This window comes from Triturus cristatus, chromosome 10 (genome assembly GCF_964204655.1).
Source record: "Triturus cristatus chromosome 10, aTriCri1.1, whole genome shotgun sequence".
Classification (NCBI taxonomy): Eukaryota; Metazoa; Chordata; class Amphibia; order Caudata; family Salamandridae; genus Triturus; species Triturus cristatus.
The window spans coordinates 787,764,705-787,784,307 of NC_140593.1; positions in this window are offsets into that span (position 1 = coordinate 787,764,705).

The window sequence follows — 19,603 nt, forward strand, 5'->3', positions numbered from 1 at the left end:
CACACACGACGCCACTGATGAAGCGAGGATGCAGATTCTGATCATAGAACAAGTGCTGGAGGTTATAAAATTGGAGAATGAGTATTTAGAGGCACGGTCGCGCCGCAATAATATTCGCATTATTGGCCTTCCGGAATTGACAGCCATCTCAAGAATGGAGACCTACATTGACATCCTTCTTGGTGAGCTGTTTGGTGCGGTGCTGTCTCCAGTTATGATCGTGGAGAGAGCGCACCGCTCACTTGGACCCAGGCCGGCCCCTGGAGCACCGCCGCACCCGATCATAGCACGGCTTCTCAACTAAGCTGACAGGGATGCTATACTCTGAGAAGCGAGAGCTAAAAGTCCTGTTACCCATCAAGGCAACACCCTGTCCTTTTTCCTGGATACACCCCGTCTGTGCAGGCTGCTCGCCGGGAATTTCAGCCGGTAAAGCGAATCTTGCAGTCTACCTCTGTCCCATACACCATGTTGTATCCTGCCACACTAAAAATCACCCATGACGATAAAGCACACTTCTTTACGGATTCCAAATCGGCCCTGAAATTTGTGAAATACATCTGTCCACGCAATTCTGTCAAGACTGCCTCCCAGAACTTAACTACCTCACCGTCTCACAGTGACACTGATTGATGGTCAAATCGCGCTGGTGTCCGCAGGGAGAGTTGTGATGATTGGCCATTCTGGTTATTTTTTTTTTTGGGGGGGGATGGTTGTTTACTGTTGTAATCTGAATAGCAAAGTATGATGTTGGGGTACGGCCGAGGATAGATATGGTGGGGTCTTGGATTTGTCTTTATGCAGATTAGGAGGGCGGCTCCATTGTTTAATATCCTATCGGTGATCTCAGAGTGAGTTGACTATGCTATCAATGCAGTCTGGCCACCCTGCTATCCAGCGGGTGTTCGCTGCCGTTCCTTCCCCCCAGAGGGTGATCCTCTACCGGGTTGTAATTCTTAATATAGTTGGGGGTATTTACGGGGATGGGGGAGGGAGTGTTTTCTCGACCTAATTGGGAGGTTGTAGTGGGAGGGGGGCGGGACGGAGGGTACCGGGCATTTGAAACTAGCCGATATATTCATACTGCCTTGGTAGAGACAATCTTTCCTGATAATATTGACACCACGCTCACACCTTGTATTGTTTATTTAATGCATCACGACATTCAGATGGTTATTTTAACTGTATATTATGACACCACAGGGGGCTATGGGTGCTATACCGCTATTACAGCGTACTGCGGCTGCGAACTGCGCAGCAGCGGGGACTTGGGAAGATGGGCAAAACAGACCCTAAGCAGCCCAAAATCCCCTTCAAGAGCAAGAGGCACACATGCACGATGGAAATGCCGATGGAGACGGGAGCCGTTCAGAGTGCTCCAGATAATGTAGATGACCTAGAAGGGGACATGTGGTCCATATTGCTTGAAATACGTACTGGCTTAAAAACAATCGACAGTAAGATCGATGCTCTTGCAACTAGTCTTGGCGCAGTTAAAAAAAAGGTGGACGTGCACGAGACCAGGCTGGATGTCCTGGAAAACAGGTTATCAGACACACACGACGCCACTGATGAAGCGAGGATGCAGATTCTGATCATAGAACAAGTGCTGGAGGTTATAAAATTGGAGAATGAGTATTTAGAGGCACGGTCGCGCCGCAATAATATTCGCATTATTGGCCTTCCGGAATTGACAGCCATCTCAAGAATGGAGACCTACATTGACATCCTTCTTGGTGAGCTGTTTGGTGCGGTGCTGTCTCCAGTTATGATCGTGGAGAGAGCGCACCGCTCACTTGGACCCAGGCCGGCCCCTGGAGCACCGCCGCACCCGATCATAGCACGGCTTCTCAACTAAGCTGACAGGGATGCTATACTCTGAGAAGCGAGAGCTAAAAGTCCTGTTACCCATCAAGGCAACACCCTGTCCTTTTTCCTGGATACACCCCGTCTGTGCAGGCTGCTCGCCGGGAATTTCAGCCGGTAAAGCGAATCTTGCAGTCTACCTCTGTCCCATACACCATGTTGTATCCTGCCACACTAAAAATCACCCATGACGATAAAGCACACTTCTTTACGGATTCCAAATCGGCCCTGAAATTTGTGAAATACATCTGTCCACGCAATTCTGTCAAGACTGCCTCCCAGAACTTAACTACCTCACCGTCTCACAGTGACACTGATTGATGGTCAAATTGCGCTGGTGTCCGCAGGTAGAGTTGTGATGATTGGCCATTCTGGTTATCTCTTTTTTTTGGGGGGGATGGTTGTTTACTGTTGTAATCTGAATAGCAAAGTATGATGTTGGGGTACGGCCGAGGCTAGATATGGTGGGGTCTTGGATTTGTCTTTATGCAGATTAGGAGGGCGGCTCCATTGTTTAATATCCTATCGGTGATCTCAGAGTGAGTTGACTATGCTATCAATGCAGTCTGGCCACCCTGCTATCCAGCGGGTGTTCGCTGCCATTCCTCCCCCCAACGGGTGATCCCCTACTGGGTTGTAATTCTTAATATAGTTGGGGGTATTTACGGGGATGGGGGAGGGAGTGTTTTCTCGACCTAATTGGGAGGTTGTAGTGGGAGGGGGGCGGGACGGGGGTAACCGGGCATTTGAAACTAGCCGATATATTCATACTGCCTTGGTAGAGACAATCTTCCCTGATAATATTGACACCACGCTGACATCTTGTATTGTTTATTTAATGCATCACGACATTCAGATGGTTATTGTAACTGTATATTATGATACCACAGGGGGCTATGGGTGAGAACTACAAATTACTTATGTGGAACATCAGAGGGCTGAACTCCCCGAAGAAATCCCGTCAGGTGCTTGCATACCTAAATCGCCACGGCACCCACATCGCATTTCTACAAGAGACGCACTTGACCAGGGCCTCAGCTGCAAACTTTATGCGCAACTGGGCGGGGTTTGCGTTGGCCTCCCCTTAGTCATCTTACACCAGGGGGTTCAGTATTCTGATCAAAAAAGAGGTCCCGTTTACGCCATACCGCACCCATACTGACGAGGAAGGCAGATGCGTGATGGTCCAGGGTAAACTGGGAGACAAATTGATAACTCTCAGCACTATGTATGGTCCCATAGCTGACAAGCGGAAATATTCCATTGAATTTACAGTGAACTCCGACAGTGACCCGAGACAGCTATAGTGTGGGGGGTACCTCAATACATACCTAGACCCAGCACTGGACAAGTCCAACCCACAGAGCAATCGCACCCCTAGAGTAGCACGGAGCGTTCACCAGGCTATGCCGGAATTTGGACTGATAGATGTATGGAGACTGCGCAATACTATGGTTAGGGAGGGCACGCACGCCACGCCAGCCCACAATAGCTGGTCCAGATTGGACTATTGGTTACTCAGCACAAATGCAGTGGAGTTGGTGATGGAGGTCACTAGCCAGCCGCGAACGCTCTCAGACCACAACCCGGTACAGCTCACTATGTGCATCCCTACTCACATGGCGATTCCGATCGGAAGCACTCCTAGACCCACAGTATAATGATGCTATTCGTACGGCAATAGAAACCTACTTTCTAGAGAACAAAGGCACCGTTGATAGCGCTGCCACATTGTGGGAGGCATTCAAAGTGACGATTCAGGGGGTCTGTATGAGTACTACCGCTGGTATATTGAAGGATCTACAGACCCAACTCTGCAAGCTGGAAGGCACCCTAAAAGGCCAGGAGGATGACTACATGAATAACCCTTCCCCAGAGATGCTATCACGCATCCAAACCCTGATCCATGAATATAACTCAGCTGCGAACACTGAAAGGAGATACATTAACAGGTGACATGTGGCCAGGCGCTACGGCAAGGGGGGTGGCCGGGATGCACGCTAGCTGGGAAAATTAAAGCGTGGAAAGACCATTACCACGTTGATAAAATAGTTGACGTGCAGGGCAGGGCACACTACGCTCAACTGAATATATGAGAGCAGTTTAGAGAATATTATGCTAGTATGTACACTTCTCGCAGTACGGGACCAGACTCCGCATCGGAGGACTATCTGGAAAATATTGCGTGCGTGTGGCTAGTTGACGGGCACAGAGATTATTTGAATCAGCCAATAGACTTGGCTGATGTCAAGGCTGCAATAAGTGCTCTGCCAAATGCTAAGGCTCTGGGCCCGGATGGTTTCACCATGGAATTTTATAAGGCGTATGTGGTTGTGGACCTCCTGGCTCCATATTTATTGGAAATGTATGCTGAGGCGCACAATGCGGGTGTGTTGCCCCCATCCCTCCGGCAGGCTCTCATTATTACTCTTCTAAAAAAAGACAAGGTCCCTGATGCTTGTGACTCTTATCAGCCCCTCTCTTTGAGTAACACCGATGCCAAAATATTAGCCAAGATTTTGGCCATGAGACTCCAGCCATTGATGCGGTGCCTGGTCCTGCCTGATCAATCGGGTTTTATACCAGAACGCTCTACCTCTCAGAATTTGCGGACCATTTTCGCTATGATGCCCGTTCTCAACCCTGACTTGCGCGCAGCCGCAGTCATGCTTGACGCAGCCAAAGCATTTGACTCTATAGAGTGGGGCTACATGTTTCGCATCCTGCGTATGGGCTTTCCGCAGCTGTTTCTGGGGTGGATCAGGATATTGTATGCGAACCTGTCGGCTAGAATCTGAGTTGGGGGGCTGACTTCTGAGGCTTTCCCCATTGAAAGAGGTACCCGACAGGGATGTCCCCTGTCACCGCTGCTCTTTGCCATCGCTATTGAGCCACTGGCCTGTGCGATACGGCAGAGGCACAGAGAGTCCGCCCTCAACTTTAATCATGACCGGTGGGCATCTCGCCAAATGCTGACAATATGGTGCTATTTCAGAGGGAACCCAAGAGGTACTTGTCGCAGGTGCTTCGGGAGTATACTAGATTTGGGTTGATTTCAAGCCTTACCATCAATTGGAATAAATCACTTATTATTCCCCTGACAGCAATCACCTCGGCACCTCCTTTGCAATACCCGATAATATGGACTGCAGACCCAGTCAAATATCTGGGAATCTGGGTCCACAGGGACCCGGAGATAGTGGTTAGAGAGAATTATGGGCAGGCCTGCACCACGCTAGACCACCATATAGACACATGGATTGCGCTGCCACTATCCCTGGCGGATCGTATCGCTATTATCAAAATGGTGGCGCTGTCCCGTTTCTTGTACCTCTTTTCCAACATCCCAATAAAACTAACGCAAGGGTTCTTCACTAGGTTACGTTCCTCTATTCTTCGGCTAATATTGGGAGGCAGGCAGGCTTGGGTGGTCTGGGACATCATCACCCTGGATTACGCCAGGGGAGGATTTGGTGTGCCGGACCCCTTTATATATTATTTAAGCGTGCAGGTGCAATATGTGTACTATTGGCTAAACACACACAACTTCATACCCCATGTAGCAGTGGAGGATGGGGACACTTCGCCGGTCCCTCTACACAGCATAATCACTCATATGAGGCGCAACACTCCAAAAACAGAAATTAACAGAATTGATACCACGATAGCAGCTTGGGGCGCCATTGGGCAGCTTGCGAACAAGCTACCACTCTATGCCCCTGCCATGGGATAGATTACCACGCGGCACTCTCGGTAACGCAGGAATCCAGACCCATGCTGTTGCTCAGGTTGGCAGGACTGTCTACTATGCAAGACTTATATCCGGGCGGCACTTTCCTGACCCCTGGAGATCTGCAGTACATTCATAATCCCACGTTGCTCTTCCGATTTGCCATTCATCGCCTGAGACATGCTATTAGAACACACTACCCCACATACCCGGCCGAACCGCCGACACTCCACTCCCTTCAAATGTTACTGACCACCCCCACATGTAAAAAGTTGATTACGAGACTGTACAGGGTGATAAGGGATGAGAGGGTCGGTAAACCCGACGGGAGTTTAGCAAGATGGAATACTGTACTGCTCATGCCTTTGATGCTGAAAGACTGTGAACATGTATGTGGCCTCACCGGCAAACTTTTCCCCAACGGGAACCTCCACATAATACACTTTAAATACATTCACCAGACGTACCACACGCCCCTTTGTTTATATAAATTTGGCTTGAGGGACAATAGCAGGTGTAAACGTTGTGGACAAATGGAGGCTGACTTTATACATCTTGCCTGGGAGTGTGGGAGGGTGGCTTGCTACTGGGAGCGGGTAGTGCAACATATACAAGAAATGTCTGGGTCAGATATTCAATGTACAGCTGCAGTTTGCCTATTAAGCTACATCCCTCATGTAAAGGGTGTCCTGGGGAAGTTCATACGAATTGCTCTCCTTATGGCTAAGCAGGGAGTTTCCATAACGTGGGACATCAGACGGGTACCAAGTGTTGCAAAGTGGATTAAAAATATTGTTTATTGCAAAGAGATGCTTGAAGTTTATGCGGAGGAACTGCCGATTTCCTCAAAGCCCAGAGACATTTGAGAGCCACTACGCACGTATCTGCAACAACGGACCAGTGCAGAAACACAGAGTGCGGATGACTGAACCCCGAATGAACAAGAGTTCCGCCCGACTAGTGGATCATTGGTTGTAGAATCTGATCTGTCCTACTTCTTTTTTCAGTGGTGTAGATTGAACACATATTATATTTGGCTGTGCTGATGCAATGACAGTCTGTAACGCAGTAATGGTGTTTGAAAGGCAAATAAAAAGATATAAAAAAAAGAAACCTTAAGAGGAAGAGATGTGACCACCAGGCCACGGTGACTCCTCCTGGGCACAACAACATGCAACCGACACCCAGGGGCAGCAGCAGGCACCTCAGAGGCCGGGATCCAAACGGAACGCAGCCCCCCGACCACAAAAGCGCTGACAAGAAGACAGAGCACCCCCACACAGACAGCCGTAGAGGAAGTCCAAAATAAAACAAGAATCCACAAAAGGCAGGCAGTGGACCAAGGCGCCAGGGTAGTGACAAGGCACCAAAGCGCGGGCCAGAGAGACCTCTCACCAGCCACCGGCACCTGGCAGCCGAGGAGAAGGCCCAACCATCTGGGCCAAAACAGGAAGGAGGGACCCCCAGATCCTGTAAACAGCCAAACAACCTCGCAAAACCCAAGAGAAGGACCTGCAAAGCACAGGTCAAAAAAAGAGCAAGAACGCACTGCAAAAGGAGAAGCAACACACAAACTCTCGAGAGCGGAATCCACCTACCGCCCAACCTGGACCACCAGGGAAGCCTTCTCTGAAGACAAATAGGAAGAAGGAGCAAAAAAGAAGTGACTACAGGAACTGGAGGATACCGGGTGACAAAGGCCGCCAGGCGAAACTGTGTCCCCAGAAAGTGAGGAATACCCCGCATGGCAATGCCAAGCCACACCGCAGCCAGTACAGCCAACAGAACAGCATGAAAGGGCAGGCCAACCACCACAGAGGAACCAAAAATTGGAATAAACCCGCAGCAGATAATGAATCAGGGACAAAACCCAGCACTACCTGACCACGGACCACCGAAAAAAAAAAACATACCCTGAACGCACACCCCAGCAGGGAAAATGTCCACGACCCCATCAACAGCAGTAAATGGCTTAGCTGCAGGCACCAGCAGCGCAGACAGGACAGCAGAAGCAACCAATCCTGCAAAACAGCCAAAGAAAAACTGCAAAAGAACACCTCATGGTATGTGGACAAAGAGAACGCAGCGCCGGAGAGGAAGCCCCCTCACTCAAGGCGAGCAAAAAGAAGTAAACCCCACAGGAAACTCCCAACACACCAAAAAGGAAGTGAACAGCAACCTCCATGAAATACTGCCCCCAAACACCAAATCTCGCAATGTGAGACCGGAAAAAGCACCAAAAAGGGAAGCCCTGCAGTCTCCACCCACAGCCAAATAATGAAGAACATGCCCTCGGGGGCCAGACGCTGCACTAAAGCACCAGCACCGGAATGACCTGGGGCCAGGATACCAGGAGGGCTCCCCGCCCCAGCCCAGCACATGAGCGGGGAGCGTCCTGACCCCAGATCAGGAGCGTGGCCGACCGGAGGACCGGAGCGGCCACACCTGGAGAAATTGACAATGCAAACATCAGAAGCATATAAAAAATGAAAAAGAAACACTCACAGCTCCGCTAAACCATCCAGAATAAAACCGGAACAGAGACAGGAACCGGGAGCAGAAAAAACACAGGCATGGCGGTGGGTGGGAGGGGCTTATGTAATCTTTGAACTTTGGATTTCTGGCATTTTGACTGTCTGGGTGAGGCAGGACTGCCTCACGTAGTAAGGACTGGGACGGGGAGGACCCATTAGGGGGTAATATCAGCAGTGTCAACACCAGAAGATATCCTTTCTCTAACCCTCACAAAAGAGATCCAGTGTGCAGTGATGCACATATAATCAGTGGCTTGGCAACTGGTCCACATGTCTGTAGTCAGGTGCATAGTGTGAACAGCACTCTACTGCAGTGCTGGAACAGCAACTCTGGTGAAATAGGACCAGCGGGGAACCTTCCATTTTGGGCAGATGGCTGCCACAAATTCAAGAAAACCCATCCCTTCCACAAAAGAAAAAGGGAGGTGGTTGAGCGCTAACATTTTTGCGAGCTTCGCTTTGTACAAACATGCCATTGGGTGGTTGCGTTTGTACTGCCCCTCTTGCCTAAACATATTGAGAATAGTAGCCTGGATTATTTTCTTTTCTGATGCCACTGATGCAGGTGACTACTTGAGACCAGGTATTTTTAGGCTCAATGCATGTTTTTTCATTGCAGTACTCTCTTGCTTTGGACCCCTTGGTGTCTCGAGCAGACTCTTGTACCATTGCGATGTTGCTGACTATGATATGGGCAGTGTGCTTTGTGTACCGGGGAAAATGTCTCCCTCCTTTTCACCTTCCGCCGTGATGGGGTCTTCATCCCGTCCACCAACAACACTTGCAGTTTTTTGGCCGCTAACATGCTTCTCCCACTGGATCAAGTGATGTTTTCTCAGATGGGTGTTTGGCCTCAAGTACCATATTTTGTTCCATGGTTACCCCGACTAACACCTACTCCACAAATGGAGCATATAGTAATCTGCACCTTCTTCTAGCCAACCAAAAAGAAGTCCCAAACCGGGGAGGTCAACTTTCTGAGGCTGCTGGTGCCACTTGCAATGTCGGATGAACTGGTAGGGGGGTGTGACATTTGATTCTCTGCAGTACCTACTGCTACTTAGGTGGTTGTAGTGGGTGTAGGTTGCTGCTAGGACTTTGCAAATATGGCAGCTGGAGTTGGTGTTGGTTGTATCTGTGTTGGTGGTATATGCGGTGCCACATCCCTCACAGCAATTTGGGGTGGGGTAATGTCGGTCTCCACTGGGGCTGGACTAACATCCATGATGACTGGCTCGTTATCATACTCCTCTTCTACATCCACCTCGATTACTCTAAGGCTTTCCGGGACCTTCATTTTCCCTAGCCTTGTCTCTTGGGCGTGGCATGTCTCACTCTCAGACTGAGGCAGAAAGTGGTGTATAGATCATCAGAGGGGGGGCTTGGAGAAGAAGTTGGTAGACTAACCCTCCTTTTCCTTGCTGGGGATCTGGAAGACACTGGATCTTCTGAAAGAGTGGCTTGCACTTTTTCCTCAGCAGGAAACTCGATCTCCTGAACTGCCCCTATTTTAGGAGGAACTACTACTATTGGTGATGGTTGCAGCTGTTGTTGCCCACTTATCTGAGTTTCCTGCATTGATTGGGTACTACTTTGCGATAACCAGAAGTCAATTTCATAGTCACGGGTTGTCGGGGTTGTCATGATTAGACTGGCTGCCTCTGCAACAGACATGGGCTTGGTCCTAGGCTGGTGGGGTGGGTCCGCTGATGTGGGGGTGCTGCCCCCAGCTTGCTCTCCAGACAACTCTGCTGCAGGCACAATTTTTGGTTTCCCAAGCAAGGGCACTGGGCGACATACCAGTGGTGGTAAGTGGCAGTGCTTTCTTCTTCTCACTGGCAACTTTGACTTTCTTGGTATTTCTTTGGGCCCATCTTGAAGCTGTCAGTTAGCATGCAGCCGCTCTTGTTTTAGATTCACAAGTTGTAGAGATGTCTGTCGTCACATGTCACGTGATGTCATGCACAGGGCGCAGGCCTTCTGTCTGGCAGTACAATGGGTGATGTTGTCTCCTCCTCTTGAGCACCTAAAAGCAAAAAAGCAAGAAGAACATCAGTGAAATGTGGCATTGTGGTAGTTCAATAATTACTAGTACAAACAAATATTATAATATATAATTAGGGTGTGGTCACACTTGTTAGTGTTGCCTCAGTTGTTAAAAACATTAACAATACAGTGTAACCATTTGTGAGACTTTGACAACAACAAGGGCTTTGATGGTGTACTCTACAGTTCATTACATTCACGAAGGATAGGAAAGAAGAAGAACAACAACAAACATACAAATGTAATCTTTGGCAATGTGCCTCACTTGGCGGGGATGTGGCACTCAGGGAGCTGCAGCTGACAAATGACAATTGAATGGAACTATCCCTAGACAATGAATACTGTTGTGCACATCATATAGCAGACATGGGGTTAATATTAATGGTTCATTGATGCCAAATTATGCTACTTTGAAAAAAAATGAAAAAGAAATTGAAAAAAATATTGAAACATTGAAAATATTATATATAAAAAAGAAAGAATAAACACATTTAGAAAAATTAAAACAAAAATGAAAAAAATGAAAAATAGAGCAATAGATATAAATAAGTGAAAAATTGAAATTACCCATAAGAGTCTAAGTATTAATTTATTAAGCTGCTTATCTCATTGATCAACCATCCTTGCAAGCTGAACACACAAAATTGCTACCAGCCACATGACCAGCCAGGCCACAACAAGAAGCAATTAGCCAAGGGGAAGAAAGGGAAGACATGCAGGCCTATGGCAAATGCACACTGACTGCCGCGACAAAATGGCAACCAGCAACATGGTCACTTCAAAACAACAAGCAAGAGGACTGGAAAACAATGAACTCAAGAAGGCCTAAGGAGGACACAGACTTTACAAAATGGCTCCGCCACATGTCCCGGGGGAACCAAGTCAAATGCATTGCTGGCCTACTTGCAAACACACTCACACACTGGCCAGACAAAGGAGGCATGCTTGCTAAACAACACATCTTTAATGCAACAATACCAAAAATTAAAATTCACAGGGCTAAAAAGGCTTGCAAGTTACAACCACACACATCCAACCAAGGCATTTAATTAATTTAACATGCATGAAAAGAAAGTGAAATACCACTTAAAACTTTTTTTGTATTTTGATCCAATACCACCCACGCCCAAAATAATGTTTAAAATTCAACAGACACCACAGAAACCATTGTGTCATGCACCCATGAGTAGCTCTGGGTCTATTGACTGGAAAACTCATTGGCAGACTAGGCCACATAGTGAATCAATTAAAAACTCAATATTAAAAATTTATTAAAAACATGGGGAAAATGTAGTGAACTGTGCTACATTTTTGCTGAATAAAAGAAGAAAAATGTGCATGCAAAACAACAACCAGCAAGAAGACATAGCCACCACAAAGAAGGCATGCAGGCCTATGGCGGAAGCACACTGGATGCCTACACAAAATGTCCGCCAACCACATGGCCAGGCCACAACAAGAAGCAATAATAAGCCTACAAAGGGAAGCCAATGCAGTCCTATTGCAAAAACACTATGACTGCCTTCACAAAATGGGCGCCAGCCACATGGCCAGGCCACCACAACAAAAGCAATAAGCCAAGAGACACAAAGGGAAGACATGCTGATCTATGGCAAAAAAGCACACTGACTGCCTGGACAAAATGGCCTCCAGCTACATGGTCACAACAACCAACAGGAGGCCTGGAAAACAAAGAACACAAGCAGGCCTATGGACACAGACTTTACAAAATGGCCCCAAGCCACATGGGGAGCCATGGAAAATGCTGGGGCCTACTATTACAAACACACTTACACACTGGCCAGACAAGAGAGGCATGCTAAACTACACATCTCATGAAAACAAAAGTAAAATATCACAAAAAAACACATTTTGTATTTCAATCCAAAGCTATCATTGCCCTTAACAGACACCACAGAAACAGTTGTTGTTTCATGCAGCCATGTGTAGCTCTGGGCCTACTGGCTTAGAAAGGTTTATTGGCAGACTACTGAGCTACCTAGTGAATTAGATGAATATTGGAATGGAGAAAATATAGTGAACTGTGCAACATTTTTCCTTTATAAAAAAAGAAACATTACTTACCAAGAAACAACTAGCCCCCTACTGAAACTACAGGCCATCCACCACAATAAATGTTTAAAAAAATCAATGAAAAGTACAAATAAATCTAGGTCCATGGCTCCAATCAAACATACAACACCGGTTTTCCAACTTACTTGTGAAATCTCAAATTGAAAGTCCTCAAATCCAATTATATATTATGCAGCAGACACAAAAAAGTGATCCTTCCAGCTCCAAATCCACATGAAAAGTGACAAGGAGTTGGCCAAAGCACTGGGAGGAGCCTGCTGTACAGGAACAGAAAGGTGGAGGCTCTTGGTCACTTCTTTCCTTTTGGAAAAAAAAAGAAAAAGGACTTCTTGCATAAAAAAAGTATAGCTAAATGTCAATTTGAGGAGTTTTTTAACTCCAAATCATCCTTTTGAGAAGGATTTGATGCTGCTCTGGGAGAGAACCTTCTCCAGATTGCAGTTGCAGTAGATCCTGCACAATCAGGATTGCGTTCTTCACAAAACCCCCGCCGGATGTCCCCTGGCGTGTTCAAATGCGTGTTGGTGACCACAAACTCTCCTTGGACCATGCAACACCTAGAAAATGTCGTGGCACTTGAGAACGGCTCGGAAAATCTCATTGGCGATTGCAGGCACCCAGTAAGCCGCTCCTGCGAAAATGCATTTCGAGTGCACCATTACAAAAAAATCCGCTCCATTGCAGAGTGAGGAGTTTTTAGGCAACTCCTCATTCTATGCAAAGTTGCCAAAACTCCACAAACTCAATGAGCTGAGCGGAGTTTAACGCCCAGGGTTAATATTTAGAAGGAAAACCTTGAGGATAAGCTGTTCCCTCCCAACAACAGCTATATCAGCCAAGATGTCATCATCAATTTTAGGCCCACTGCAGTTTTTACTGCTTCATCAGCCATCAAATTACCAACAGCGTGCGCTCCTGCATGTTGATGGCCCAATGTTTGTACAACATGTGTGAGTGGTAGTCGATTTTTCAGATCAGCCACATTGACAGCATTTTATGTTTAATCATGCTGCCTTTTGAATCCCGAAAGTCATTTTGTTTCCAAAAGAGTAAATTGTCATTGTATGATTGTACACAGTAAAAAGAATAACACTCCACTAGGGTGAGTGATTCAGGATCAGAATGCTCGAGAGCCAAAAGCAGCGCTTTCAGCTTGGCCAATTGTGCCTTACAGTCACCTAGAGACTGAGTGTGAATCAAAGTGGAGTGGAAAACTCCATCGATCATAGTGCCTACTACTATAGTGCAAGCTGCAGAATAAGCTTGCTTAGAACCAATGGCTGGTTGTGCCGAAACATTAGTATAAATGACACATATATACTAATCAAGAGAAAGAAGCGTAGGAGGCAGAGAATGAACATGTTCTTATTGTAGAAACTCTTGTGTTTTTAGTGAAGGGTCAAAAACAAAGGAAACATCAACAGACATCAAAGACGTAGCCTATTGAATCAAACATGGGTGAATGTCTTTAGAATTAGAGACGCTAGCTTTAGTGACCGCCTCTAAGGCAGTACAGGTGAAATGACAAAGATGTGTTTACCTTGAGCGAGAGGCTATTCTTTGAGGATGGCCATCTGCAGTGGATGAAAAACACATCTCAGCTGGAGTGTAAAGATGCAATTTCTAAGCAGTAGGAACAGTGTGACGCTCACGGAATGTGACATAAGTGAAAACTAATTTCACATGGATCGATCCAGATGAACAAATTAGTGTTGTTAAGCCTGGGCTCTAAGAACTCTGTAGCAAGTAGATCAGACTGTAAGTCGCGTAAGACTGCAGTATGTTCCAGAAGCCAAGAGGAAGCAGAAAAAGTTGGGTGTATCAAAGCATAAAGAGGTTTAATTTGCTGACCGTACTCAGATATGTAGGTCCTGCCGAAATTTTAAAAAGCAAGCAGAGACTGCAATATTTTTAGGGTAGAAGGTGTATGCAATTGCGCACACTTCCACAAATGGGGAGCCAAACCTCTATTGTTATTCAGGGCCGTACTGTGGGTGTTCTGCTCTGCAAAGGTGTGTGTTTGTCTATTCAAATATCTGTAATCCAAGACTATGCAATAAGAACTGTCAGGTTTCTAAACCGGAAAAAGTGGATTATTCATAGAAGAGACACCGGGCTCAAGAATACCCTGATACTCTACTGACTAAGAATGTCTCTAACAGACATCTTTGCGTGATGTTTAATAGAATATTGAGGCTAAGGTTGAGGGGTGTAACAAATCGGAATACCATGTTGTGGAGAGTTCACATCTCAACCAACCTGATTTTGGTATAGGGTAGGAGCCAACGCAAGGACCCATTTGGAAGCAAAAGCATGCTGTGCCTACTGAGGGACGGGATGTGAAAAAGAAGGGAGGAATATCTTCCCCACAAGGAGAAGCAAAAACAAAGGAGGGAGAGCAATCTACTTCCACCAATAATATGTCATATGAAGAAGTCAAATTGTCCTAAAAAATACCATTAATGGTGCGCTTAATATCACCTTCAATCTGAATGTCTAAATGATAAAGTCTATCAGGAGGTGCAACGTGAGTATCCACAGTCTCTACCGTAATAAAAGTTTCAGTTGCTCCTGCGAAAGCGGCAGAGTGTCTGGTGCACTATGGTGACTTGAACTACGCTGTTGAGGAGGGTAACCACCCAACTCCTGTCCAGGAGAAGGGTTCTCACAGTCTGGGCTACATTTCGCTGTTAAAGCAGGACCCTTCTTATTGTGGAAGGGAGCTCTTCATGGAGGTGTTTCCTCTCTCTTGATTTTAGCGTTCAAAGAGCTCTGCATGTGCTTTTTAGGTTGCACGCTCTTGCCTTGCCGGATGATTCCTGAAAGGAACGAGGAAAACAAGGTTTCAGGAACCTGAAAACGCTCCGGAGTCTTAATTTTAGTCTGATCATGCAAATCATATCATTGCTCAGAAGCGTCCGGTGGTGGTGAGCTGCCACAAGACCCGAGCTTCTGTTGTTGTTGTCGAGATGTATCCCAAGATTTCTTAGGGAAAACCAGAAGACCTTTCTTGTCAGGAGGAGGTCTGGCCAAAGATTGTGCAGATGGTCTGGACCCCAAATTTTTACATCCCAAAGATGTATAAACTTCAGAAATAATTACAGGCAACTCATGCACGCGGTCGGCAGCGGCCACAGCAGTAAGTCACTGATGTGTAATCAAGGACACTGCTTCACCTTTAACATTAGAAAGTGTCATTTAGGAGACTACGGGAAAATTACCCAATAGCTTCCTCCCCTAATCGAGGGCAGGACCTGTCCCATGTTCATTCTGTACATGTTTGAGAACATTCATTAGAAAGCTCATCAATGGAGTGCCATAACAAAGTGAATGTGCCGTAGCGAACACCGTCCCCAGGTGTTGCAGTCGGCCAAGGATGGGACCAGACTAGTAGGCAAACACATAGTAAGGATCCTATGCATCTTTATAGGACCCGTGAGGGGAAAAACAGCATCAAGCTGATTACTTTTTTGAGCAATCCAAAACGGAAAGTCTTCATGATTAAATGGCTGTTTGCCCATAAAGGAGTTTATATTAACGGGCTAATTACAAGCCCTTCACCTTGTGCGGCCTGCATAGGAGCTGCAGCGCTAGGTGGAGCTGTCAAAAAGGCATGGGCAACAAACTGAATCAAACGTCTCCAGAAATGGACTACTTGAGCGTACAATAAATGTACATCCACCACATAAACCTTCCAAAACAGGCCATGTGGCCCCGTGAATATTTAGGGGGCCCATGCGAACATAAGCAAGAGGATGAGGAAGGACACCATTAAACAAAATCTGGTGCTCCCAGGCCATAAAAGGAAGCACAATGGTCGCATAGGGGCAATAACCAGCAGGAACATTAGGTATTGTATAAGAATGAAAAGTATTGTCATTCGCATCAGCAGCCGGTAACACAACCCAGAAGTAAAAAAACATGAAACGGTATGCAGTGTCCGCCTCAACCACAAAAACAACGGGGACCCTGAATTGGGGACTCCATTTTGTAAAAAGTGTTGAGTAACCATTGCATTGCGATGAGCCTGAATCGCAAGTAGTTGAGCCATATGGAAACGTAATGAATTCAAACAGCAGCACAAAAGTGGGTTTTAATCTTTTAAAATCCAAGCTTGAAAAACCTACAGCAATAGGCAGTACCTAAAAACTGAGGCGTTAAAGCCCCCGTATCATGGACGTCACCGTGTAAAGGTGCAAGGGTATTGTAAGGATGCCGAGGCCAGACTCGTGGTATAAAGGGAAAGCAGGCAGGACAGAGGCTATCTGGTTGGATACCGTTTAATGTCTATGAGCCACAGTGTATAGGATGCAGTCTGCAGTTATGGAAAACGAACTGAAATAACCGTAGCCTTGGTTATTAATCACCACAGTCTCAGGCTTCACTCAGATTAGTCACGCTATCCTTCCTGTCTGTCCTCTCTCCTCGGGATTATGCTGGCCTTCCCGTCTTTCCTCTCTTGTCCGCTCACTTCTCGGGGGAACTCCAATACCGGGGAAGCCCAAAAGGAAGAAAGAAACACTCAGTTTAGGTCCTACTCTCTGTTCTCTTAAATGATTGTGCCACCGTCACCAGAACGTCGTGGGGATGGGTAAAACAAGAAATAGGAAAGGATTATTAAGGGTGAGAGGGGTGTGAGGGGACTTGCGGGTTCCAGTCGAGTGCGGCTGTGCTCCCTCCTTTCAGACACCCCAACAGCCCCACCAAAAAGACCCTCGGAGCGGCACTTGCCTGTGGCCATGACCCGGGAACAGGGCCGTGGCAGTTGGACCCGGGTCGTCCTCTCCCTCTCGTGGGCCGCCGGGCTTATCCGCGTTGTACTCTTTCTCTCCTGTTGTCGTAGTCTTCGTGGCTCCGTCGTCAGGTTCTCCGGCCATCTCAGGTCCCGCTCTCCTCCCTGGATTGTCGTAAACGCCTCCGTCTTTCCTCTCGCACACCTTGGTCTCTTCTCCTTGCGTCGTCCGTTGCTCTGTTGTCCTCTCTCCTCGGCTGGGCTCTTCCTGCGCGCAGCTCCGGACGCCCCCCTTCCTGGTTCCGCCCCTCTTAATGACCATTGGCTGATGCGTGTTGACGTCGCGCGTTCCGAGCGCAACTAGAACGCAGGCTGTGTCCGTTTCGTCCAACTTCCGCCTGGCTGCGCCGTCCTCCTCCTTACAGGTATTATGGATGAGCACAATCTCTACTCATGGGTCCCACAAATAAGTACCAGACCAAGCATTGGGTGCCATGTTGCAGGGATTCTTCAAAATCACGGAACTATGCTGGGGACCATAGAACCTTAGTAGGCATTGACTGAGTTATCCAAACACCTTAGTTCGCCATAAGTTGGCAGGGTATGCCCAAACATGGGTCCCTTGCTCACTTTGCCACTGGATTCAAGCTAGCCTGGCTGATGAAGAGTGTTACCCAGGAACCGGTCCCAGGATGCTTGTTTCCGCTTCATGGAAGACCTGGCTTGGCAGTTCGGACTGGACTGTTCCCATGAGGCACAGGGTCAAGACTGATTTGCATACAGCTGGGTTTCAACTGAGGTGGCGAAGTGAGCTAAAGAATGATGGTGGATTCAACACAGATCCGTGACTGGGTGTGAGTGTCTGAAAAGTTTCGGCGCTCTGTCCATCATCTCCTTGTGTTTGCTAAATCCCAGGAAAATATAGAACAAAACAATAACAGAAAGTTCTGTGTAAAAGTACATAGTGGCACTAGTAACATGTGCAAAGTAAAGTAAAGACTGAAGAGTGCTCATGCTAACATAGGACAAAGGCCATGGGCCTGCATGGGGCATATGGCAATGGATGGCTAGTTTTGCAACCCAGCGAGCCCCGTACCATGTAATAGTTGTGGCATGCGTTTAGTGAGGTAGTACGGTTAGTATTGCTGCCCTTGACTGCCGCAGGTCTCCTTGCGGAGCACAATTGCTCGACATCAGAGCCGATGTTGTGGACATTGGTAGAGGGGGAAAGCACGGGTAGTATAAATGGCAAGGATGAGGCAAGATCCTCAGCAATAAGCGAGAGACTCCTCTCGAACAACTGAATCTTGTTGGAAATCACTTTGAACTACGGACCTCAGGGAAGGGGCCCAGCCCAATCTCCTTCTGTCAATGAGGGGCTAAAGCTGGTCCATCGTGGCCAAGTCTTCACCCAGGCACACACCTGAGCATGTCCCATGCACATCTCGAGCTATGGGAGGACCAGCCTGATTTTAAAGTGAGCACCTCCTGGTGCACAACAGGATCAGGGAGACTCCCCTCCTCAGGGGAATTCTGGGGCCTGAAATCTGAGGCCCAACACTTGGCCCAGAACCAGCAGTAGTTTCTCTCCTGTGCTGCAGGATGACCAGGCTGATTTTTAAGGAAGCGCAACCTGGCGCCCAACAGCAGAAGACAGTCTCCCCTACTAACGTGGCTTCTGGGGCTTAGAGTCCGCAGCCTAGCCCCTGCTGTAGTTTCTCTCCCACACTGTGGGAGGACCAGACTGATATTAAGGCAAGCACCTTCTGGTGAGCAACAGCAGCAGGCAGTTCCCCCCTCCTAACTGGGCTTCTGGGGCATAGAGTCTGAGGCCCAGCACTTGGCCAGGCACCCATGGTAGTTTCTCTCCCTCACTGCCCTAAGTTGGCAGGGTATGCCTAGACATTGGTCCCTTGCTCACTTTGCCACTGGATTCAAGCTAGCCTGGCTGATGAAGAGGGTTACCCAGGAACTGGTCCCAGGATGCTTGTTTCCGGTTCAGAGAAGACCTGGCTTGGCAGTTCAGACTGGACTGTTATGTTATATTTATGTTATGTTATGTTACCACAACTTGTATAGCGCAACAGCTGCCCCAGCAAAGGGGCGTCCCGGCACTGACAGCAGAGCCACTGATACGTTCGGATGAACCAGGGGCACAGGCTACGCGGCGGGAAACAGGTGTGTTTTAATGGCCTTCCTGAATTCTAAGTAGTTGTAAAGGCCCCGGATGTGAGTAGGCAGCAAATTCCAGAGGTAGGCCACCCTACTGCAGAAGGAGCGGCCTCCAGCCCGCACTCTACGTGTCCTGGGAACCACCACCAGGTGTTGACCTAGTGAGCAGAGGTGACGTGCGGGGACATACGGTGAAAACAAGTTGGCCAGGATGCTAGGGGTGGTGAATTTCAACGCTTTGAAAGTGTTCCCATGAGGCACAGGGTCTAGACTGATTTGCATATAGCTGGGTCTCAACTGAGGTGGCTAAGTGAGCTAAAGAATGGTGATGGATTCAACCCAGATCTGTGACTGGGGCTTGAAGTCTGCAGCCCAGCACCTGCTCTAGTTTCTCTCCCTCACTGTGGGAGGACCAGGATAATATTACAG